General features: G+C 39.1%; 1 protein-coding gene across 8 annotated transcripts in view; it reads right to left on the bottom strand.

Annotated features, from left to right (window-relative positions):
- LOC124171645 (microtubule-associated serine/threonine-protein kinase 3) overlaps positions 1–26336 on the bottom strand; it is an 831728-nt gene that overhangs the window by 316929 nt on the left and 488463 nt on the right. The window lies entirely within an intron of this gene.

Here is a 26336-nt window from a genome sequence, read left to right as displayed (position 1 = left end):
AAATTTATTCTTTTGACAATTTTACAACTCCTGGGATCCATTTGAACTAATCTGAAAATACCTAGGGAAAACCTAAATATGGGTCTAAGGACCCACAGAATTATCGAGGTGGATCTAAGGGTTTTTGAAGCCATTGCGGGAAAAATCAGATAAAGTGCTGCTTTACGAATTATGGAATGAACTATCGTGCAATTTACTCTATCATCATAAATTGAAAAAGTTTAATCTTAACATATTGTTGATGCGATTAAAATTAACCTCATCTCAAACAGCATTTCAAAATTTATTATTGAGAATATTGAGAAAAGAAAAAGCTCTGCACCAGACACAGTTGGTCGATAAAGCAGGTCGGACCATTCGATGTATCAGAAATCCATAAGAATGGGCTATGGTTTGCAAAGTAGCAAACAGAGGTAGCTACAGAAAATGGCGAATATTAACCGGTAACTTCAGCATTTAAATATAATTTTGTGGGAAGTATTTTGAAAAGCATCGCATATTGTTAACTTTAGTTACATAGTTGGAGGATATTTAAATAACGAGACTAGGTAAAGTAAAAGGACTGCAATAAACAGTTGCGGTGCTTAGAAAAACGTCCGTTGCGGTATAGTGACTAAGTAGGTTTTTTTTCAATCCGTCGCGACGATGGCTTAGTGAGCACGACCTCCGTCTGCTGCGGCACAGAGCGGACTTGAGACGTCGACACCTTGTTCGGTAAACTCAGCCAGAGATTCACCTTGGAAGGTGACGGCTTGGTGGTGTAATTGGTAGCATGCCTGACCGACCATTGGGAGATTCGAGTTCGTATCCCGGCAAAGCCAAATGATCATTTCATGCCGATTTTCATCGGTGGTGTAACAAATTAAAAAGCCAAAATATGAACTATGTTCATGTTTTGGCTTTTTAATTTGTTACAGAAATTTAGATCGGACTTTCTGTATTTGTTAATACAGAAAGTCCGATTTGGGAGCCAGGGGTACAGCATTGAGCAAATTTCGGAGCCATTTATGGTACCTTTCCCAAGAAGCTCTAACCCTAGGATTTTTCGATGAAAATGTACCAGTAGAGACGAAAAAGCGAATGATAGAGGGCTTAGTGTCAGATACAGGGGATAATGCAGACGAGTTACCGAAACGAATTTCTGTTTCTCTAAATCATATCGTCACTTTACTAGAAAGGGACTATTAATTTGTTAATAAAAATTTTAATGTTGTATAAGAGTTGATAAATAAAAAAATCTGTTCATTGTGCAAATTTAAATAAGCATACTTTTTTCATCCATTTTATTTCATTAAATACGGAAGCTAAATAATAATACCTCATTAAAAAAAATCTAGTTTCCTAGATTGTAAAAAACATCAATAGATATCCCAGAAACCAAAGGGCAGAAATAAAAGATATCAAATATGCCCTGTATGGGAAAGCTGCTAACTTACATCTGGGACATAGATACGAAATTTCTCAAAATCGGACATTATTAATCCCCGCCGCGTGGGCCCCAACGTTAAAGATTTTGCGAACATTCAGGCTGAATTTAGATAGAAGCACTTAGATATAAGACTTAGATATGGAGTATAAACCACTGCTACTAAGCCCGTTTGGGCAGTGTACAGTGATAAATATAGCATTCAAGGTTACATTGACGAAGTTTAAAGGTTATCTAAATAATTTTATGCTTTTACGATGAGTGACAATGATCAACAAATGTTGAGCGTATGCAACCCGCGTGTCACCCAAAATGTCTGACTGGTGGTGGTGATGGTGGGGTGGCGCGCACTCACCCTCGGTGCGAAAAATCCAAGGGCTACAGCTTCTGGAGAAAGGTACCATAAATGGCTCCGAAATTCGTTCAATGCTGCACCCCTGGCTCCCAAATCGGACTTTCTGTATTAATAAAGACTAAAAAGATAATAAATCCTACTTAGGAGCCTCTTCTGCATTTGGGGCAGTAATCCAGGCCTCCACGTAAAGACGCACAACAAACAGGCGCTCACTCTCGGTGCGATATCTCGGGAACCAAAGGGCAGAAATGAAATAACTTTGAGGTGATGCTCTGCAAATCTCTAACGAGTTCTTGTAGAAGACAAAAAAAGTGATAGAATGATCCGAGAGCGACATCATCTTCAGTTATGTCCGAAAAACACCCAAAAATACCAAAATTTTAAAAACTTTAAGTGCGTTGCGGCACGTTTTTCCGGCACCCGATTGCAAAAATAATTTTCATGATTTATTTTTTCAGCAAATGAAACAAAGCTGGGTGGCTTCCCAAAATAAATTCGAAAACTTTAAAAATAAGGACCACCCTAGTGTGTCAGGGGCGAGCTTCAGTGGTGTATCCGCAGAGGGGCTAGAAGGAAGCCCTGCAGATCCAATAACACTATAAAAAATTGTAATTTTATTCGGACCTCCGCTACTGCTGCGGGGTAACCCTTCAGTCCCCATCTCATCCCCATTGTCCCTATCCTGGACCCGCCACTGGTGAGCTTTACCCTCACATTATGAAACTAACTTTAGCGTTGAATTGCTAGGTGAGTGGTTTTATTTCACGAATGCAGTACTTCAAAGCGCGTGTTCTTCCAAAAATGATGCAGAAGGTTATATTGCAGCACCTTGAGGTGTGAAATTCACGACCAATTCCACTTCGTTTCCCTTTCACCGGGAACGCATTTCTGCAGAGTGGATCTCCGCCGTCGATCGCCGCAAAATCCAGACGGGAGGTGGCGAACGTTTTCCGGTCGAGTGAGGAGGAAAAGAAACTCGCAACCGAAGCACATTGTGCCGAAAGACATTTCGTGGCTTGGGGAGGGAGGGACCGGGGGAAGGGGCGGGAGAGACAGGCGCTTGAAAAGCGGGGAAAGGAATTCATGATTCACACTGTGATGAATCGCTCCATTCCGATCAAAGGAGTGGAGGGGCAACCGTTACGAAGGAAATAATAGAAAAAAGTCATTTATTCCATGCCATCCCTCATATTTCACTCACTTAATGATTCAACTCCTAGGATGGTTTGGATGGGTGAGGATAGAGCTCATCCCAAACTAAGCCAAATGCGAGCAAAAATCACAAAATAAGGGTACAGGGGCATCATATATCGCTCTCTCAATGATTCAACCCTGGGACTAGTTAGCGTAGGTGAAGGTAGAGCTCACACCTAACCACATTGGTATGTAATTCACAAAATCAGAGCTGGGAGACTCGCTCATCTCTCAGTTAGTGTTTCTCCTCTTAGACTGAATTGGCTGCGCGAGATTACAGCTCACCTTGCTCTAAAGCATGGACGTGTAAAATTGATAGCAAAGATAATGATAACAATACCTTTCCCTGAGCCACCTTACCCTTCGAAGATTTTCCGTTGAGGGTGTCCTCAGAATCAAGCCAGGATTTTAACCGGGGACGCCTTTATCAGTGGCCCAAAGCTCTATTCCATTGGCTTAGAGAATTTCCATCAACTTATTAATGAAAAATAAATATAAGAAAGTGAGCCTAAACAATAGCTGAGAAATGGTTTCCTTAAAGATATCAGGCTCTTGGGAGAATCCTCTCCTTGGGCACATCCTCTTGTGTGAAGCTAACCTACTCCCCCCTAACTACGTTTTATATTTACATTTTATAAAATAGGAATATAACTTCGGTATCTGCATTGAGATTAATATACCACTCGAACTGTGTTTCTAATAGGATGGAAAATTATAGAAACTGCGTATGTTATATGCAGTAGTAATAATGAGTCACCTTGATTCAAACTAGCATTGTTTTTGGCGACCACGAATCACATATCCGTAAAGTGTTGTATTTTTGGTACATAGTGACGTCTTTTGCTTTTCGACAATTAGGCAATCATTGTTTACTTCTGTTTTTAATTCACACATATTTGGGTGAATGTAAACGATATTTTATAACCGAAAGGTAGTGTTTTTCATCTCTTTCCTCACCCATTATTCAAACCTGATACGAAAGACCTCTGATGTTACACAGCCTCCATCATTGCCATCCGAATTGTACAAATATTCACACGAAATGAATATTTTTCCATAAATAGTTATGCGCACTCGACTTACGACCGAGGGTTTGCACAGAGATTTGACGTGATGAGGAGGTTGAAGCGAGGAACGAGATATATAACTTTTTTTATAAAAAGATCAAAAGATGCTCTTATAATTGTAATGCGGGAGACATAGCAGTACTTTATGATCTTCATCGACGGAGATGGATCGCGAGGAAATACATGGGGTAAAATATGATTCATCCAACTTCCAGGCTAACGTAAGCCTGCTGACCAATCTTAAGGAGGAACCTGCGCTTCGAAATACTGCTTTCATTAGTTAGATAAACTCGACAACAACGAGTTGCAATGGCTAAATTTGTCATTCATAAAAATTAAAAGTAATGTGAAATCGATCAAAATAGCTGTACAATGCATGAATTTTACTAAAAATGGAATAACCCCGTGATATGAAGAATGGCTGTTATATTGACTCTTAGGTATCGGAAGAATTTAAAAACTTTCTTTGAAAATACAGTAAAGCTTTATAACTATATCATTTGTGATGAATAAAATGAACTTAACTAGTGAGAGATTTTGCTCTGCTAATTTTAACCTAATTTGGAAAAATCATTTGTATATAATTGCTGACTACCAACTCGACAACGCTGTCAACATATTGTAGTTCCACACCGGTTGAGCACCTTTGTTTTTTTACACTACCTCGTTGAGTTACGTTGCGTTGTGACAATATTACTCGTTTTATTATCCACTTTACTTAGCCTTAAGTTATTAAATATACCTTTGGGCTGACGTGATGGCTTCATCATGCCGATTTGGCAAATTGAAGGCAAATTGGTGTCTGAAGGTAAAGGTAAGAGCTTGGATAATTTGAGGCAACAAAATGTGGCCGAAAGTGAATCCATCAATTCCAGCGAAGTGATTCCAACGAGTGCATCTGTTGAAGGATACCGAATCGTCGACTTCCTTTTTTTGGCAAAGCAGATGATTTGTACGCATTGTTCTTCACTTTTATCATTATCAACTTCAGATTCATTTAATTTTGAAAATGTTATCTTCTATCCTTGCCATGATTTAATTTGCTTAATCCCATATTAATCCAGGTTCATGAATGTATTATTTTTTAGCGCATGATAAAATTGAAGACAAAAATGAAAATTCAAATCCTTTCGTCAAACTTACTTAAATTAGGTCTCATCATCATTGGTTTTTGAAGATGAAAACACGTCAATAGCAATAAAATTTCAAATCTTAAAAGATACGATAAGCTACTGATTATTAATTCCTTAAGAAATTTTTGCAATATTTCCCAACATAAAGTGTCCATAATTGTTTAAATAATCAATGTTTATGTCTTGATTTATTTATTTGTCCATGTCGAATGACTGACACAAAGCTCTTTAATGTTTAATTCTGTGTAGATTTTCCATTTAATAGCCTCATCCATAGATACTATTAATAAGGAGATGATTAGTGAAAATTAGAAACTAATGTTTCATTTTTAACCCAAATGCAATTCGAATCATTATTATCAGGATGATTAAATAATCCTTGTTCCTAGTGCCGAAGTTTCAGTAAATTTGGAAGGCTGGCATTGCAACTTCTACAGACTCGATTATGTCAACTGTCACCGATTGTTCAAGAATGCATCCTAATTTTTATCCTCCTGTAATGACTTCATGAATAGATGTATTTACTGTTGTTTTTTCAAATTATGCAATTGGACCTTTGGAAAACGTATCAAAGTAAATTGGTTGGACAGTTAAAAAAGTATGTATTCATTTCCATTCTATTTTATACTTTCGAAGAATTACATGGGTGAATATTCGATTAATTAGTACATTCGCGAAGTTGTATTTCCAAACACTTCATAGTCGGTACCCAACAGCAATATGCTTGTCTCGTGGTGCATCCATTTACCTGTAGACCTTATTCTAGACTTTTAATATCAATTAAATTGATGATTAAATACATAATGAGCTAGATAATGAACCTCTATTTAAATAAGTATTTTCTACAAGTTGAAAACGATGTATATTTTTCGAAATAAACGTAAAACAAGTTAAAGTAGTATTCTGAAGTACAGATAAACTATCGCAAGTCTCAATAAATTCTATCATTTTCGCTTATAAAGCGATACGCCTACAATTTCAAGGGACGTATTATATTCTGGTCATGATTATTCGCATGTTTAATAAAATTTAGGCGCTTATAGGAATTACTTATACAACCAGCACTGATAAATTACATATTTCGGTGTATAGCACGTTTCGAAATGAACTGAATATTCGTTTAATGAATTCGTAGAAAAATGACTCCCAAAAATCCAATTCACTGAAATTACGCAGCAGTCAACATGTGCAATATCGCTCTTCATATTTAACCTCCGTATACTTTGCAACGTTGCCACTACCTTCGCAGCATAATGGCTGCTCGCTCTGCAGAAAACCGGAAGTATGTTCTTTAAACTTAAATACTGGCGCTAACATATCGGCAACCCCTTCTAAAAATATATATATATATAAACATATTGGGCATCGATGTCTATTCAATGCTGTGCTAATTTTTCAACGACATATTTCGGGCCAAATTTGAGATAAAAAATGTTTTACAAGGGAAGTTCATCATTCTCCCATAAAGACAATGTATTTCAAGGTGGAAATCCGTCATTTTCAAATCTATAAATCTTTTTTAAATGGCCGATGACAGTAATATTTTTCACCATTTGATAGAAAAAATAATGAGCAACAACATGTGTCAAAATAAGGGGAGGTTTTCGGGCATGTTTGAAATTATGGTTCCTCCTTAACATAAACTGTGGGGCGAATATTCTAGAGAGAAATATTGTTCCTTCCGGTCTGGAATCAAACCAGGGTCTCACTGTACCGCTACGAATACTACCACAAGTGAAGCTGTCATAGTGTTTTTTAACTTCGAGGATCCCGTTTCACGCTCTGCATCTAAAAGGAAGATAGATTTAGGCAGATTTTCGTTCCATTGGGCCATACAGGAGATAATTGGCAATGATAATTATGCTCCTCGTCTCAATTACACCACCATTCAAAGGCAAACTAATTTTTCCCATCTAAATTCATGAGAAGCATTAGATGGACAGGAGAATTGAAGATAGAATTGATTTAGATTTTTTTAAAGTAACGAATTGGGCAAGACAGCAGTGACCTCAATGCTTCCACCCGCAACTGCATGAAAGCAAAAAATATCCTCTAAGGTAACATCACCCGCTTTGGTCCGCACAATAAATGAAATATGTGCTTATCGTGGCAAGTGCTTTAATAAACGAACCTATTGATGCTTCATTCTACCCCGTGCATTCCGTTATAGGCCCATATCTAGGAGAATGACTTCTCCTCTGCAGAATATTCTCTACGCAGTAAATAAGTGGAGATGGACAACCCTTTTCGCGCGAGGAAAACCTGTCCGGAAATGGTGGCAATAGTATTCGGATTTCTATACAATTGCGTGAACTGTACGCTGACCTGGTTTTTATCCTCGCCGCGATATTATCATTTCAAATAACTCAATCTTTTCTTATCTCCATTGACTGTATATGCATTGAATTTGTCAGAGAGAACCTTAAGGTTACTCTAAAAGTTACTAACGGTATTTATTTACACCGCAAACTGTAAATGCAAAAATGTACAAAAAAATCAGCTATGACAATCATCGGTCTTAAGCAAGGCACATACTTAGATATTTCGATTAGGCATAAAATGCTTTAACATACAGTCTATAAATGTGTCATTTTATTCTGAGTAGCCCGTTCTAAACACAGATCCAAGCTGTAGATTTCTCTTCGGAAGAATAGCCATTCCGTATGGCACTCATCGATAGCACTGACCGAAATCCAGCATGGAATAAAGGACCGAAAATGGAGGCTATGGGCATGCTATTCACACCATTGCGTGCCCTCTACGGTATCCAGGTTTTCATCCTTGCGGAAATACTATAATGGGTTAGGGAAGCTAATTTTTTCCAATTCAACATCGACTAAACATTTACTTAATATGGCAGAAGTAGCTCACTCGGAGATTTTTTGTTTGCAACATTGGGCTAGCCTTCACCGTGTCAACTGTAAATGCCAAAAATACGTGCAAAAAATCAACGGTGAAAATAATGGTTTGAGGTAGGCAATGTATCTCTCAGCTTCGCATTAAGTACTTCAACGAAATATCTTAGCTATCAATATCATTGCACTATTACAATTCCATTTTCAGCTCAAATCTAAGCGGAAGATCTCTATTTTGAGCAATATTCTGTCTTTATAAGAAGATTTAACCTACTTTTGTGATGATAACTGTGCGGAAATTGAGGGAATGATCTTTGACTTTCCATACCAAAGCGTAGACTCTACGCTATCCAGGTTTTTATCCTCACCGCAATATAAGCACGTTTCTAAACAAGTCGATTTTCTTCCATAACATGATATACTTACTGAATATTGCAGAGAGAGAGCAGACTTGGTGATTGTTTAAGTTACGATAGTGGTATAGCCACGGGTAAATCTTTACAGTTCCCACTTATAAATGATGAAAAAATGTGCAAAAAACTCGCAAGGTAAAAACATAGGTCATTAGCTATGCATACACCAGGATATTTCAATGCCCATAAGGTTCTTTAACGAATGGAGCAATAAATGTGTCATTGTTCTCCGAGGATTCCGTTACGAGCAAAGACCAAAGTGGAAGATTTCTCTTCGGAAGAATATTCGATTTTTCTGAAACTTTATGGAAACACTGTCTCCGCTTCAGCAGGGAGTACCGGACATTGCACCTACGAACCTCGGCCTTCGGGGCCTAATCGCAAACCACTGTGCCATCCAGATTCTTTCACCTGAATAGAACGGTTTACGGAAAAATTCAGTGAAAATTAAGTTACTGAAACTGGCTCCTAAAAATAAATCAACTAATACTAACTTCTTCAATAATATTGACTCTTACTGGAATTACTCAAGAAAAAATAGCGCCATTTCTCTATGTAGTTTATAAAAAAATAACATTTACTTGGCGGCATCTTCGGCTCTTCTGAGACTGAACTACCCCACACAATGTATGGGCATTGATGGAGTACATCATGATAAACCTCAATGCCTTGTTCAGCGCTTCTTTTTACTAACTCTTTTTCAGCCTTCCACCACGCTCTCCTATCGGCTATCCTTCTCATATTTACTACGTATTTTTGCCTTTTAAATCCCTAGTAACATGTCGTATGTAACTAAGTAATTCTAGACTTTTCATCGTATTTCATCGCGTCTACTTCGACGACTGTCTTCATCGGACAAATATGTTCCATGTGGTGTCCGATTAAGATGCTCATCCATTTATCAGGGTTTTAATTAGAATTTCAGACTTGTCTCTTCCCCCTAACCTTCTAAGCTCTTCCCTATTGCCTATTTGATCGATCCATTATAGTTTCATGACTCTTCTGCCGCACAAAAATCCGAGTAATTCCTCGTTTTTGAATCCTTCGTTGTCGTCCAGAAACGTACTCCAGGTGTAGCATCTGATGAAACGTTTCATCACTTCCAATCACCGGTAGGTAGACTCCTGTTGGTACTCTTAACCTGTCCTATCCTACTGACATTTCTTCCTTGCTTCCAATTTCGCTGGTCACTTGGCTCCTCCGATAGAGGAAATCATTCCCTTCTTTAAGCTTTTGTCTTCCTAATTTGAAAAATTTGTAATTAGACTATTCTCCCGTAAATTAAAAAAAAAAACGTAGCAGTTGTCTCTTACTTTCCACTACTCGGTGACGTAATTGGTTCTCTCGGCAAGGCAATCGACTGTCAAATAAATGGTGAACAATACCCTTGCACAGACCCCAAATAAAACAATGGCGGAGTCTCCTGTCAGTCACTAGATGCGTTGTCATCCACCGCACACTCACATAGCCTTAGATTTGTCGCCGCTGGTCTCGCGATCCCAACATCACGGGAAAACAAATGGTAATTAGGGCTGTTAACCGATTATCAAAGTCAAGATGACATAACAGTGTTCTGTAAAAAAATTTCAAAAAATTCCCGGCTACAAAAAGGTGTTTCTGGCTAACTTTGGGTCGCTGAATCCGAAAATGACCTCCATTTTTTTCTATCACCCTCCATTTTTACGAGCAACCCCTAAATTATGAAAACAACCCCGCACCTAAACTTATCGCTTTTCAAGGGACTTTTACTAATGTTATCTACTTCTGATTGAAGAAACTGACGTTTTAAGGCTATCAGGGTCACGAGAGAGACAAACTTGATTGGGGTTATAATGATTTAGGGGGTGAAAATTAAAAAAAAAAACTTTAAAAGCATTGAAAAGACCATTATTCTTCGCTTTTTAATGCATATGATATGGCAGCTGATAGAAAAGTTTTTAAGTGATGAATACACTGTTCACCCCCCATGTTGTAAAGGAATAATTATTATTATAGTATTCTACCGATTAAGGTAGGTTTTCATGGAGTATTCAAGAAGTGATCTGGGAGCCCCCCTTACCTTCCAGGACTGCCTTCTTTAATTCACTGTAAGGCCTACTCTCTTTCAATCTATCTAAAAATCCTATTCTTCTCCTTCCCCTCCCTCGTTTCCCTAACATTCTACCCTCCAACACCATTTTCAACATCCCCTCACCGCTAAGCACTAACTCCATCCATACCTTCTGTCTCCTCCGTATCTCATCTAAAAGCTGCCTCTCCTCATAATATAAAATATAAGAGTGGGAGGGGGCATACGAGTGGGTGTAGGAGGTGGTATAAAAAGCTGCCAAAAATATGGACACAAATCAGATTTGTCAAAATATTATTGTAACAGCGTTTGGGGGCTCATGATTTGACTTTATTGTCCTACATACCCCGTTGGCCCGTAGTCCTGTTTGATTTGAACCCACTTGCCGTTTAACGGATTGCTATTTTTACCAAACCGGCACTTTGGGTTAAAAAAAAAACAATCCTAAAATGTATCCGAATTTACCGGCAGCAATTCGCCCGGAGAAGAATAGTGATGCTATTCCTATCCCTAAAGCTCAAGATACTGGCAACAAAGCTACACCGGAAGTTGGAGCAGGTCCTAGCCGCCGAGATGAAGATTACAGCCCTGACGTGGAAGAAACCCAGACTAGTTAAAAACGGCACCTCATCCCATAACAAGAGGAAAAATGGTTATTTGAACGTTTTTTAAAGTTTTTTTCCACCTGTATATTTTTCTGCATCTTGTATTTGCAGCTGTAACGTGTTATTATTAGGGATGGTCGGATCGGATACCTCGGATCCAAATATCCGCGAATATTGCCCTTCATCGGATACATCGGATCCAAAGTCGCGGAAGACATCGGATCTGGATCCGAAATTTTTAATAAAAGCTTCAGCGAATGCAACTCCCCATAAGGGTGGAAAGAGTTCTGATTCTCTCTTCGAATGCGCCGTCGTATGCGATTCTTGTCTTACTCATGAACTGTTTTGTTTGAAAGCTCTCGCAAAGGTTATGTAGCAGAATTTTAGCCGTGGAAAATAAAGGCAAAATACGAATGGCACATAGTGTGACTCTTTCCAAGAGATTGAACAATCATAGGGGGAATCTCAGCGTCTGGAAAATCAAGGATCCGATCCGAATTCGGATCCGAAAAAAAACCTGGATCCGTCCACCCCTAGTTATTACGTAGAAAATATAAACTTTAGTGGGAATTGAAATATAAGGGGATTATTGGGCGTTTTCATTAGCCCTGAGGATGTTGGGAAAGTATCCCAACGAAACGTCGACATAAAACATGCTGACACTAACCTGGTTGGAAACCCGATAAGAATTCATTCAAGTCATTCGCTGCGAATAACTCAGATTATTCATTAAACTGAGCTATCGAAGAAAAGATTGGAGGATGAAGGGCTCCTGGTGTGAGTTTGCCCCACCTCGGACGCCAACTGCTCCGAGTTCCCACGTCCACCGAAGCGACTTCCATACATTATCCAACAATTTGAAGCGACCACTGAAGTGACTGAGAGGCACTATAAAACTCATCCGTAAATGGAGAGGAAGGGTGTAATGAGGTTATCCAATCATCATTACAAATGAGTTTTGCGCTAATAGTTTGGTGACTGCGTCGGCGACGAGTGAGCCATAGTAAAGAAATCGCTTTCCTCAGCCTCTTCCGCTAATTCATCTCTTGGGGGTTATCTCCGAGCAGAGATTCTGGTGTTTTTAATTTCGTGGTGCAATAAAGATAGGGGGCATTGTACCTTTGCGAGGGATTGGATCGTTTACTTCGAGATTGGGACGGCTCCAAATCTAGCCCAGCTCTGCTAACCACAAAACCACATTTCCTCCTAATTTATAAAATACAATGGGCTTTCTATTGCACACATTTAGTGACTTGAATATCTGTATCTTTTTGCGAGTCGTTGACCCTGTTAAGCTCGGCCACGACCCGTAATAGCAAATTTAAAACTGAGGTGTTGAATCTTACACGTTCTTCTCAATAAAAAGGTATCGTATCAACTACAGGCAACAATAATTACTGCTCACTTCGTTTTTTTAAACCAATGGATGACTTTGATAGGTGAGGGTAGACCTCCGTTCGGTAAGCCGTGCAAATTTCACGCATTGAAAGTAGAGGTTCAGTTTTTTCCTGGATCATCTCGCACTTCGAGGGCTTTTATTTGAAAACGTCCGAAGGCTTCACTTGGGATTTGAACCCGGGACCCTTCCATCAGTGACCAAACCGTCAACATATGTCATATCGCTCTAAAAATAAAATAACAATTGATATTCCAAATAGACCATGATGGCTACCTCTCGAGGACAAATTTCAAGGGATGAATTTGACATAATATTCGTAATTTATGGTAAAATAATTGGAATTTCTATTCAGTCTAAACGGAATTCATAATTTAGATGATAATATATACTTAAATTGTTACGGTAACGTCAATAATGGTATATTCTTAGTCCTTAATAAGGATAGTCTCATTTCAAGAGGACACAGATATTAATATGATAGTAGGGAACATATTAATGCATCTCCTCTTTTGAAGTTCAAAGCTCCCCTAAAAACTACAAATGCTGCCAATTAGCTGCTTAAAGTTAACAGAGTATTGGATAAATGTCAAATTCAACTTGACTCATACATGATAGTTTACGCAATTAGAATGGATCACATGGTTTTACTTACATGCTGTCACTTCACCCGTTAATCAATAAAAACAAAAAATTCTGTGCAGTCAAGAATCATTTAATTCGATGTTTTCTTAAAATTTACATGTAAGAGAACAAAGTTTAAATATATAAATTAAAGCCTCATATAATAGCTCATGCAACTATCATGGGGTCCCAATAATGCGTTTTCTCGTAATCAGCCAAATTCCTATATTCAAGTTTTAAAAACTTTTCCTCAAATTAAGTATTACCATAGAGTAAGGACATACTTAGGTACTCTATGGTACTACCTATTTGAATCAAAATGGCATAACTCGCGATATTGGAGCAAAAACAGCATTCCATCCTTGTATGGTGCTAATCTGATTTCTAAGAAATGGCGGGGTTATGGAAATATCTCGGGTGATTTGCAGGGAAATTTTTGAACCTCATAAGTTCATCCAAACAGCGTAGGAATCTTTTTGGTTGCCGCAAGACGCAAGCCGCAACAGGAGGTTTTCAAGAAGGCAGAGTTTGGTCTTTCTCCACGACGATCTGATGGCGCGACAATCGCAGCTTTGAGAAGAATAAATGCGCCGCCGCCGGATGTGATGAGTAACTCGAGGGAACTTCCTGCATTTATTCTGCCGGCATGCGGAGGACTCACCTCTACAGCGGAGGGGGGGGGATGAAAGTAGGGGAAGGGATTGGGGACGGGAGGGGAGGGGGAGTACCAGCTGCTGTCGATTGGCGAGGGAGGGGGTGCGAACGATTGAAACCTGTATTCTGTTGAACCTAAGCCTACTTTTCCACTTACTGGACTGGCAAATAAAATGAGAAGGATGAAAAATTTCTCGGGATTCCCACCGGGTGTGGTATTGGGTTAATTCTCCCAACGTTTCAATGGCTGAGTCAGCCATCGTCTTCAAAAACTTTGGTGACGATGGCAGACTCAGCCATTGAAACGTTGGGAGAATTAACCCAATAAACACCCGGTGGGAATCCCGAGAAAAAATTTCACCAATCTATACGCCGGGAAAACCTAAAAATTTACAAAATGAGAATGGTTTCCAACGGGAAAATGCGGTTCAAAATCAATTCGGTTGCCGATCTCGGTGGCGACGGGGTAAAGTACTATCGTTTTCAAAAGTATGTAGACACCCACGAGCCCCACTTCACTGATGTGGTAGGGTCGGTAAAAACTTGGAAGGTTGGCACATGAGGTAGCCTGCATCTCTCACCAGTACGCCAGCAATAGCCGACGAGGACGGACGCGGGGGCGACCGGGCTAGCGAGACAGGAGTCAAACTACTGGCTCAAATGCCCTAGCGGGTAGAATGCACTGAGGAAACTCACGTCCACGCACAGGTTGGGTTGTAGGATTGTTTTTTTGCGGGCACCGTGGCGAGGATTTCCTCTCTTCAGATTCATATTTGGACTCACCGTGAACCCGGAATGCGTATGTGGCTCCGTAGTGAGTAGGATTACTTTACGCGCATTTGTTGCACTGAAGTTATGGGGGGGGGATTCTAATCTGAGCAAATTGTAATATTTTTTTCATTTTGTGAATGATCAATTGGTAACATAAACATAATAGATGTAGTTGACTCAAGAAAAAAATTAACACCGAATTTTTTAGCGACCTATTTTTTAAAATTAATGACTCAAATCTGCGTTTACACATTCATTTCTGAGGAGATTTATTCAAAGAGTGGAAATAAGCAGGGGAATTGGCAGAGGCTTTATTTTATATCCTTGCGACTGTCAAATATCCGTTGATAAAAATCTCTATTCATGTAATCGACAATACTCAATAAGTAGCCAGATACATTAGTTGTGGAAATCAAAATGATAGCCCTAGATCATGATGTTTGCAACTCAATCAATAACACTGATCAACCAAGAAATAATTTTTTCTGTTCTAGCCATGTTTTTGGCTGATCCCCTAGTGTTTTTCGGGCTGATTCCGAATCTGGGCGCAGATGTTTTATATCATGTTAATTTTTTTTACGACAACTGATTCGGGCATTCAAGTCAGTTTAAGTGAATAAATTGTGAAGTAAAATAATGTGAAAAATGGGCACTTACTCGGAATATTCTCCCATATTTAGCTTCTGACGAATCCCTTTTCAGTGTCCACCAGTAATCAGATAACATGTTGCTGGACTTTTCTTGGTTCCGTTTGTGCATCAGTAAAATATTATGGTGGAAACACTTATCGTGTTGATCACTAACGGCGCCAAGGTTTGTAGGAAAAACGTCCAGGTGTGTTCCGATGAAGTGATTTGTTTTGAATACGTGGAGCAGCCCATTTTTTGTGCAATTTTATTACATTAACCACCAGATCGCGATATTATTCAGCCACTCTATTTCCTAGTAAACCTTCAACTGCATTTTTGAATGCCTTCTACGCGCTGTTTTTGTTGAACTCTCGATGTCAAAATTCCTTATCCTTCAGTGCTTCTTAAAAAAACCTGTGGCCAATAAAAAATCCTTTTTTCTGTTTTTCATTGATTTGATTTGTTTCAAATAAGTAAAAACTGCACAATTTTTGCAGATATCTTTTATAAAATTTTTAAAAAGTCCTAATTTAATACTTAGACGTGGCAAAATTACATTTTTTGGATCGTAAAAAAGTTGAAAAAGGACATTTTTGAATCCAGGGACGAGTGCTTACGTTATAGCCAATGTTTTTTCAAGTTATGATTTTTTCTGTCTCTGCCTTCCCAATCGCAGAAGAAGCAATAATATTTCGTGTAGTCAAACTGTAAGCTTAGTAAAAATGCAGATCCTTTTAATTTACCAAAAATTTTGCGTAGTGAAAAATTTACTGCATGTCCTGATAAGATTATTTCATGTCAGTTCCATGAGAAAATGCTTTCGAGGGGAGTTCTAGTCCATTATGTTAAAAAAACAGCCTTTAAACTGACGTTAAAAGAATCAATGAACAAACCCTAATCAACTGTATTGTATTCAAAACTAAAAGTATGAATTTCAGTAAGTTTCAGAGAGAGCATCATTGCAAAAGTTAAGATTGTTTTCATGAGAAAAAATGATTTAAATTCGTCATTGAGAGATCGATTCGTAGAAATTTTTGTGTTTGGATCCAGCATATTCCAACCCTTCAATTGTGATCTTAAGATTTCACTGTGCTTTTTAGACAATTTGCGCAATAGATCACTTAAATCCTCTTGCGTCATAAAATGAGGTCTATCAGATATATTGGGCCAGAGAATTGGGTCTTTCGAGTTTTCGAATCCATCATTCTCACATGCTTTCTGAATATTCGCTATTTTTAAAATTTTGTGTGGTTCCAGCACTGGTAAATTTTTCAAGTGTGGGGCTGACTCTAGGTTGTTTGGATATTTTACAGTGTGTTTTGACTTCGGTGCTATTCCTTTACTTTCTGTTTCACAAAAATAGTAGTCACAACTATGATCCTTATATTCGCGCCGAATCATGAGGACCGACAAATTCATATGACGTTTTCCATCAGTCCAACAAGTGAGAAGCCTTACACATGTGCTACATATCACATAAGGCTCCAATCCTGTATCCAGGTCATCCAACGGTCAGTCAAAATAAAGTCTAAAATACTGTCTCAAAAAGTTAATATTCCGCCTTTGAGCCTTGAAAGTAATTTCACCGCACACGTAAAAAAAAGTCATCGTGGTAGTTCACGCACTGTTAGGCCCATTCGCCCTTTTAAAAATGGCTGCCCAAAAAAAGAATGGCTTGTAAATTTTTTTCAAATGGTGTTTTGTGATTGTCTACTTGTAGAGAACCAATGATAAAAAAATCAGGATAATTAAAAATGTTGACCAACATTGCATCGGTGATTTGAAATGGATTGACCCCAAGATGAAAGCTAAGACACTTCACAACGATTACAATGTAATAAGCTGACATTTCCTGCGAGCAACAAAATTCTCAAACCGTCTGCAGATGAAAAACACATGTCTTTACGTGCCGACAGTCACATACTTTTTCGGAGTGGAAGCTGATTATGCATTGCATCGAAAAAAAAACGATAGGTTATTGTAAGTTTAATTATGTTTTGTTGGGATAGGAAGGCATGCCATCGTAGGACAGCATGTTATGACAGGAAATTTTTATTTTTACCTGTTCTTGCTATTATAATATATAAATGAAAGAAATTACTACTTTTGTAAAAGCAAAAACATACATTCAGCTGTCCTAATGAAACTAGACGTGATGGAAATAATCTAAGCCCAGATTCCGAATCTGCACAAAAATACGTCCAGGATCATCCAACGACCTGGAGACGTCGCGACGTCTCCAGGACAAAATCTTTGTTCAACAGCGTGGGAAGTTATGTAATTAAAAGCACCAACGCTTTGATTCCAATGGGAGTGCAAACTACAAATATCTCCAAGGATTAAGTGGAAGTAAATTGGTACATGAAATCTTTCACCCTAAAAAACGGACGAAGGGGCGGCCTGGGGTGATTGTGTGACCTCGGCTGGTGCCCATGATTCGGGGGTTTTCCAACGGAAGATTTTGGGAAATCGCATGCCCAGAAATAGATTTTGGATCTATTCTGGCTCTTAAAATTTATATTAAAGTTAATTAAAGGTAGTGATTTCATAAATAAAAATACAAAGAAAAATGAGAATTACATAGATTAAAAATTTAGTTAGGTATGATGGTTCTATTATCTATTTAGTATATTTGTACCTTTAAACCGGACTGAAATCTAGAAACCCTCCAAGATAACTTTCAAATAACCCTTTCAAAAAGCATAAGGTTCTCTTTTATATTATAAAACCTTCATTTAATTAATTATTTTTACAAACTTTGTAAGCTGATTATGCTTTAAATAAAGCAAATAATCAGAGCTTAGAATTTTATAACTGTTATAAATAATTTGGTTTAAGTAATCTGAGTTTTTTATTACACCTTTCATATACACTTCGAGATAGACGCGAGCGTTGTGGGGGCCCTATAACCTCGGAGGCCTCGCAGATAGCCGACCAAACATCCTGACCAGACCACACCATTCGGACAACAATAAATAATTATATATTTATGACCGACTGGATATCATTCATTTCCTCAACGGATATTTGACAGTAGCAAGGATAAAATAATACCTTTGCCACTTCCCCCGCTTATTTCCATTGTTTGAATAAATCTTCTCAGAAATGAATGCGTTAACGCAGATTGAGTCATTAATTCTAAAAAATTAGTCGCTAAAAAATTCGGTGTTAATTTTTTCTTGAATCAACTACATCTATTATGTTGATGTTATCAATTGACCTTTCACAAAATGAAAACAATATTACAATTTGCTCAGATTAGAATCCCCCCCCCATAACTTCAGTGCAACAAATGCGCGTAAAGTAATCCTACTCACTACGGAGCCACATACGCATTCCGGGTTCACGGTGAGTCCAAATATGAATCTGAAGAGAGGAAATCCTCGCCACGGTGCCCGCAAAAAAACAATCCTACAACCCAACCTGTGCGTGGACGTGAGTTTTCTCAGTGCATTCTATCTGCTAGGGCACTTGGGCCTGTAGTTTGACTCCTGTCTCGCTAGCCCGGTCGCCCCCGCGTCCGTCCTCGTCGGCTATTGCGGGCGTACTGGTGAGAGATACAGGCTACCTCATGTGCCAACCTTCCAAGTTTTTACCGACCCTACTAAATCAGTAAACTAGGGCTCGTGGGTGTCTACATACTTTTGAAAACGATAGTACTTGCTTGCAACAGAAGAGGTCACGAGCTCGAATCCCACCAGGGTAAGTTATTCAGGGCATGGATGTTCGGGTATGTTTGATTTTTAAGTTCAAAACCCTGATCCTATTGGCCAATGGTGCTGTTTTAGATGTTGCAAGAATAAATAAATAAAAATAAAATAATCATTCTAAAGCCTGAATCACTCGTAATATTTTCCATCTCTTCCGAGGGATCGCTCCAACGACGACGGAAAAATGGCCCTATCACGCGATAATTTTCCGCACTGGGAATCCCATCCCTTTTTCCACCACTCGACAAGTCCCTTTTTCTCTCTCTGAAACTATCGCTGGTACTTTCATTCAGCCAACCAGAAAGCACGGCCGCTAACAGCGATTGCAAAGCACGTTCGGCTTTTGACTGAACGGCAGTCGTATATCCGGAAAGTTACGGAATAAGCGATGGAAAAAGATTCGGTGAAAATGACTGGGTGATTCAGAAAGCGATGGTTTGAGCAATCAATCTTGTGGTTCCTGAAAACCCATCAGCGGACTGTGGAAGACGAGAAAAATGACCGTGTGATATTCCATTGTAATATTCTATCGATGTAATATCATGATTTTTTGAAACCTTTTCAACCATATAAACATCTTAAATCCGGAATAAATATTGATAATAAGAAATTCAACAACAAATTTACGTAAATCATGATGGATACGGGTAAAAATAGCATTAGTATAGCACGAAGTAAAAGAAATGAGTTCACGGAAAGGAACGCTTTAGCCACATAAATACGGGGAATTTCAAGTGAAGAATCCGGAAGCAGGGTAAAATTGGCGAGAAATATGATGCTGGATCAGGGGGGGGGGGGAGCTCAGCTGCTATAAAGGGCGGTAAAGGGCTTAAAAAAGAGAAAAAATGCGCATGGTGCCGTATTAGGAGATGACTGACAGCTCAACTCAATTTCGCCATTAGCTAAGTTAGGGAAGGAAGAGTGGAGAGAATCTCGGCGCCTGGACTAGCGTGCTCCAAACGAAAGGCACTACGGGAACCACGGCTTAACGTCCCATCCGAGGAACGGAGTGCTGCAAATACAGTGCCCTCCACTGAGCACCAAGTATGGGTCGGGCAGTCTCTGACAAATCTTACCCAATGCTGGGACTTGAACCCAGACCCACGCACTAGCCACCACACAGTGGTGGTTCCAGGATGGGGAAAAGTGCTAAGTGGAGCTAAGTGGGGGTTAAAATTCCAGCAGTAGTGGGGGTCGGAAACAAATAACCATTGTATCTAGTGCAAATAGGATACCCAAGGGAGGGACTATAGCCCCCCATAGATCCGCCACTGCCACCACACCAACCAGATTCCTATAGTCGAGCCAGCTCGTGATGGTTTCTCGCGGCAGGCCACGATAAATCGGCAAACGCAGCTAATGGTGAAGGGCCTGATAAACTCACCACGAGAGTAGGGTACGCTCCAAGCTCTCGAGTCCGTGATAAGGGCGTACGGTCGAGGTAAAATACCTTTTGTACGCCTTTCTGTCACACTCTTACGACTCTCTGCAGAGGGTTGGGGCTCAGAGTTCGATAGCCAACATTTCAGCATGCGACGGAGGAGTTCAGCGCCTCCCGGAGGGGGGCGCGGGGAGGATACGAACCACTTTTCTGATCTGTTGGGCAAGGAAGTGTGAAATATGTGCACGAAGTCTCGTGGAAGGCTACTTCGTTTCAGGGAATCGTTTCCGCTGCTGAAAGTGGTCAGGGAGAACAAGGATGCAATACCCACGCACAATTATATTTTTATATCGTCAATTTCCATTTCTTATTTATTTTATATGTCTTTTAATTCCACGCATATATTTTCGAATGTGTTACTCTCGTTACCGCAACATTATAATGAGGGTGATATTATGACGAGGTCCACACAAAAATATTCTTTGGAACATAAAAATTGCCGGAAAATACAAGCTTGATTATTTCCCTTCGATCAAGAAACAGTAAATAAATAGAAAATTACCGATTGCAATCCTTAGGAGTCACTTCTAGCTACCACTGACTGTTGCGTTGAAAGGCAGTCATCATAAAAGGTTCATGGTAAAGAGTGACCGAGTCGGACATCGAAACGTTGGCAGATATGGAGTTCCTGACCCGGTGGCGATCCCGAGAACTCTTTACCAAGTCCATTCGCCGGGAAAGCACGAAATCTTTCTTCATAAAAGGTTCACTTTGCACTCACCGCCTCCCACTCCTATGCATCTCCACCACATCCCCTTGCACCTAACCGGAATATATGTACAGCTCCCAAACCGACCTACCTCTTTGGAACAATCATCCCCTGGTCTACACGGAAGGTCATTTGCATATTCAAACTGACAAGGGATAGGGGGTAAATATACCTATTTTAGGAAATTTTCTGGTAATAATAAATATTGCGAGTACATGGATGCGACATAGTAAGTCGCCATTGTTACAGTAGTGCGAGATTCTCCCCAACATAAAATTCCTGAACTATACTAACCCCGGGTACAGAAGAGTTAAAGATTTTCCATGTGGGTTCAAAGAGTGCTTGTGAGCACCCCCAATTAATTTCGCGTTTCATGTGAATGATGATAAAAAAGAGACCTGATACATAATGAATATTGAAAAAATCAAATAAATTGGTAACTATGGCTTTAGTCAATGTCTTGTCTTGGATAAATCAGATTAAAATTTACACGTTATATAAGAGTGTTTAGGTTTTCAAGGCCAATTTTACGCCTCTTGGAGATCGCGAGACTTGACCGGAAGCGGATACTTATTGGGATTTCTGGACAAAGAAAAGGAATAGGTATATTTAAGAATTTAGTATTAATTATTTGATGGTACAATTACCTAGTTGTTTCTGAATCCAATTGCTTTGACTTGTATTTCAAAGTGGGGATACCGAAAGTATGTACCATATATAGCAACTGGTAGAGCACCTGGCCGGCAACCAGGAGGTTCTGGGTTCGAGTCCCAGTCAGGCCGCATTTTTACCCTCTGATTTCTGGCTTTTTTCCACCTACCACAATGTTGTCCTCGTCCTTTTTCTATTCCATGTTCCTATCCCTTTCTTTCCTTACCTTTGAATGTATATGTATGTTTGCGCTTAAGGCGCCGTGTGAATGAATGTCCGTCCGAAAATATCACCTATTGATGAATATAATTACATAATAGAAAACTTTAGCTGAATTGAAATGAAAATGTTATTAATGCTAATAAAACCCATTATGGGACACTGCATACTAGGGTGCCTCGTTTTGCCACTTTTTTTTAGGAGCGAATCTTAATACCCGGCAAAAGTTGCGTACCCGGGTGGGTATTACAGATATGATTTTTTTTCAAAATCGGTTAATATTCTGCTGTTCTGTTCGCCATTTTGTCTTGAAATTTCGAAATTTTCAACAAAAAACGTAAAAAAATGTAAATAAAATAAATTTGGTTTTAGCAAGCACTCATTTTTTCCAATGGTGTATAACATTGGTCTTTACTTAATATTTTAGACCAAACACGACAGCTATATTCCTTCTAATTATCGAGAAAACGACCTTTTTTCGTGTCCCCGAAAGCAGTTTTGTGGATAGGCAACCCGCAACACACATTCTCATTTTACGCATTGCATGCGATAAATGACGCGAAATAGAGATGTTTTTCAGTCAAAAACGTGGAAATCATGCCTAAAGTTGTCAAGGGTAGTCACTAGGATGAGTGTATGCTCTTTTATGCCATCGCCGACTATATTGACCATATTTTCGTGTAAGAAGATATCATTGAAGTTTCTGTCAAGGCATGTGCCGTTTGGAAAAAAGCGTCTATTTTAGTAGTTACGTAAACCACAGTACTTCCACTCATCTCGCGCTACCTGATGAAAAATATATGGCAAATTTAATCCTTTAGAGTAAAACGGTATTTCAGAAAACATAGGATGGCTTATTAAAGTCTTTTACTAAAGATGCGTCGAAATTATTTGATATAGCCTTCTGCGAATGTGCCAACTTTCCCATTTGTTTCTGTCATAAGAAAAAAATTGTTTTTATCCTCGAGTACCAGTTCCTTGTGGAACAGAGAGGTCGAAGAATAATCCAAATTGGAACTATTGACATCCCTACGTCAAAAAATGCTAGAAAGGGTTAAACGTAATCATATAAATAATAGGCTTAAACTCAAATCATCTGAATTAACAGTTTTCGTTTTGGAATGAAAGTGAATACTTGGAGGATACTCAAGTTGATGAGGAAAACCGTGACGAGAGGTGCGCTAAGGATGTGGCATTCCCCAAACCAAGAGAAAGAAAGTCCATAGTCAAATTAGACTTGACTAAGACTGCCATAATTCACCAGAGATATAGCGTAAGTGGGGGAATGCAGCACACATTACACCCACTGTACTTAACACAGCTTTAAAAGTGGGAATTATAATTCAAGAGCAATATAGCGACATAACGTTAAGCAATATAGTTCTTGGCTATGACGGGACGAATACCAGTGCAGGTTGGAAAGGTTGTTTCCCGCGAAAATTGGAAGAAATGTCGGGAAAACCTATGCAATTGTCTATTTGCCATCTGCAGTTCATTGAGTCGCCTTTTCAACTTCTCTCCGCCCACATTGACCGCGCTTTTTACAGCCCGTATTAATACACAGCTAACATAGTTTCAAAACTACCTGAATATGTGAAGCTCCCAGTGGTGTCATTTCATCTCATAAGTTGTGACTTGCCAATCGACAACCCAGAAGAAATCTGAAACCTTAAATAAGGAACTGAAGTACTTAATCAAAATACCCCAAGCCATTGAATCTGGAATATGTCCAGAAGGGCTAGTCATTATGATTCCTAAGAAACTAAATAAAGCCCGTTGGTTGACCACAGCTAACACAGTTCTTACGTTATACATTAAGGCTAAGAAACCTAGCAATAAAGTCTTCGACATAGTAACATTTATATAAAACGTCTACATAGTGATGCAACAAAGAATCAGGACTCAATCTTCGTTCGCCGATGATGATCGTCACGTCTGTGAGACCATTCATAGATATAGATACTTGCCAATGAAGCACCAAGCAGTAGTTAATTCATCAATACAAACAAAAGTGTTTCCTGCACTCCCATAAAATATTCTAACAGTGATAAGTGATCGTCGACTGACTGTCCAACAGGAGACACACATTAAAATTCTTAGAGCTATATATCACGAAGCAGGTAATTTAAATTATGGCATCAGATGCAAAATTGTTTCCCATATGAATTTTGAAGCCATGGATTACGGAGAAATGATTCAATGGGAAAGCACCGATGTTACTATTACCGTGCTATTAGTTGTGAGGAACATATCAAATGAAGAAATCGATGAAAAACTGTCGCTTCCTGAAAATACTTCGCCAGAATAGTCATTCTCCACGGTATATCTCCACCACACAGTGACAGTGCAGCTAGTCCCCGAAGCGGCTTCCCATGCATGAGGCAATAACGCCAAGGATAGCATTATCAGGTCCACTTTGATTTCACGGCAAGTTGCGAAGTTTCAATCGAAATCTCAAAATTTCACAATATTTCCGGACGGTGACGATTCAGAACAAATTAACCTATCTGCATAACGTTGGCTGGTAGGTTGGGTAGAGGAGGCAGAGGAGCCCAAGGTGCAGCCACCTCCACGTGATGGGCTCTGGCTGGCATGGCTAGCTTCTCTGAATAGGTGAACGAGGAGCTCTACATTTGCTAGATCATACTAAAATAAATCCCTTTTCTGACCACAGGGGAGGTGAGTTTGACCTTTGAGGGACATAAAACCGTCATAGAGAATCCTGAATGATAATATCCATCTTCAGTGATATCTTCTTACACGAAAATATGGTCAATATAGTCGGCGATGGCATAAAAGAGCATACACTCATCCTAGTGACTACCCTTGACAACTTTAGGCATGATTTCCACGTTTTTGACTGAAAAACATCTCTATTTCGCGTCATTTATCGCATGCAATGCGTAAAATGAGAATGTGTGTTGCGGGTTGCCTATCCACAAAACTGCTTTCGGGGACACGAAAAAAGGTCGTTTTCTCGATAATTAGAAGGAATATAGCTGTCGTGTTTGGTCTAAAATATTAAGTAAAGACCAATGTTATACACCATTGGAAAAAATGAGTGCTTGCTAAAACCAAATTTATTTTATTTACATTTTTTACGTTTTTTGTTGAAAATTTCGAAATTTCAAGACAAAATGGCGAACAGAAGATATTAACCGATTTTGAAAAAAAATCATATCTGTAATACCCACCCGGGTACGCAACTTTTGCCGGGTATTAAGATTCGCTCCTAAAAAAAAGTGGCAAAACGAGGCACCCTACTGCATACTCCTATAAGCATAAAACTGAGGAAATGCAACTTCATGTAAAACAAAAGGACATTTCATAAGCGATATAATTACTATTCTCAAGCATTTCTTAATTTGATTCTTTGAACAAGGAAGTAAGTAGGGCAATCTTCACCAAGCGTCTTAAGGACGGAGCATTTCAGAGAAAACAAGAACACGACTTTGACCTGGAGTCAATTTAGGATCCTATAATATTATGCAAATTTCTCCGATATGGGAAGAAAAACCTTTTAAATGTGGCATTTAAAACATGGTCTAAAATTTTAATAGTGAATTTATTCGGAAAAATGGATGCAAATTGTGCTCTTAATCTGAGATATGACTTGAGGGACGTTTGCAATTTAAAAAAAGAGCGTTTTAGTTTTGCCATGAAAGATATAACGACAAAAATTCATCAATCTTTCGTATTACTGAATTTTGATATTAATACCAGTAATGGACAAAGGAGCAATTTTAATTTTTCACGAAAAAATAAATTTCTCATAAAATTCGGCAACAATAAAGATAGATGGAAAGTTTAGCGGCATGTGCATCAACATAGCACTACAGATAAGTGGATCAGTTTCCGATGAGTTCAATGCCATATTTTGCTGGCCGTCTACATAAGGTGTAATTATACTCCAGAAAACATATCTCCCATCTACACCTCACTTTGAACCGAAGTCCATGGGGGAGAATGACCTCTCGATACCTTTAATGGACAATGCACTTGATGTGAAATCGGGAAATCCTAGTTCTAGTCTGGGTCAAGTCAGATCATTTTCCCGTAACCATTGGATTGTTGCAATATCGGGAGAAACGATAAAAGTTTTCTGCGGGAATATTCACAGCCATACGGTAGAACAAATCAACATCTATTTTCCACATAAATGTCTGGCCATCTGCAGGCTCATATGAATTGTGACCAGAAGAGGGTTCGAAACGGGTTCTTCTGCCGACGTCATATTGCCTTCAAGTGGCCGGTACTACGAAATGGGGCGACGAACTAATGACCATTCAGCCATTTGGCTCACCTGGCGTCACATAACAGTGGTCAGATTCAAGGAACCCAGAATGCATAGCGGATTTTGCACGTTCCTAGGAATGAGATATTCTTACAATTAGATCTGCTTCCGATCATGTCTGC

The sequence above is a fragment of the Ischnura elegans genome, chromosome X (genome assembly GCF_921293095.1).
Source record: "Ischnura elegans chromosome X, ioIscEleg1.1, whole genome shotgun sequence".
Lineage (NCBI taxonomy): Eukaryota > Metazoa > Arthropoda > Insecta > Odonata > Coenagrionidae > Ischnura > Ischnura elegans.
This window is presented reverse-complemented; position numbering and strand designations above follow the sequence as displayed.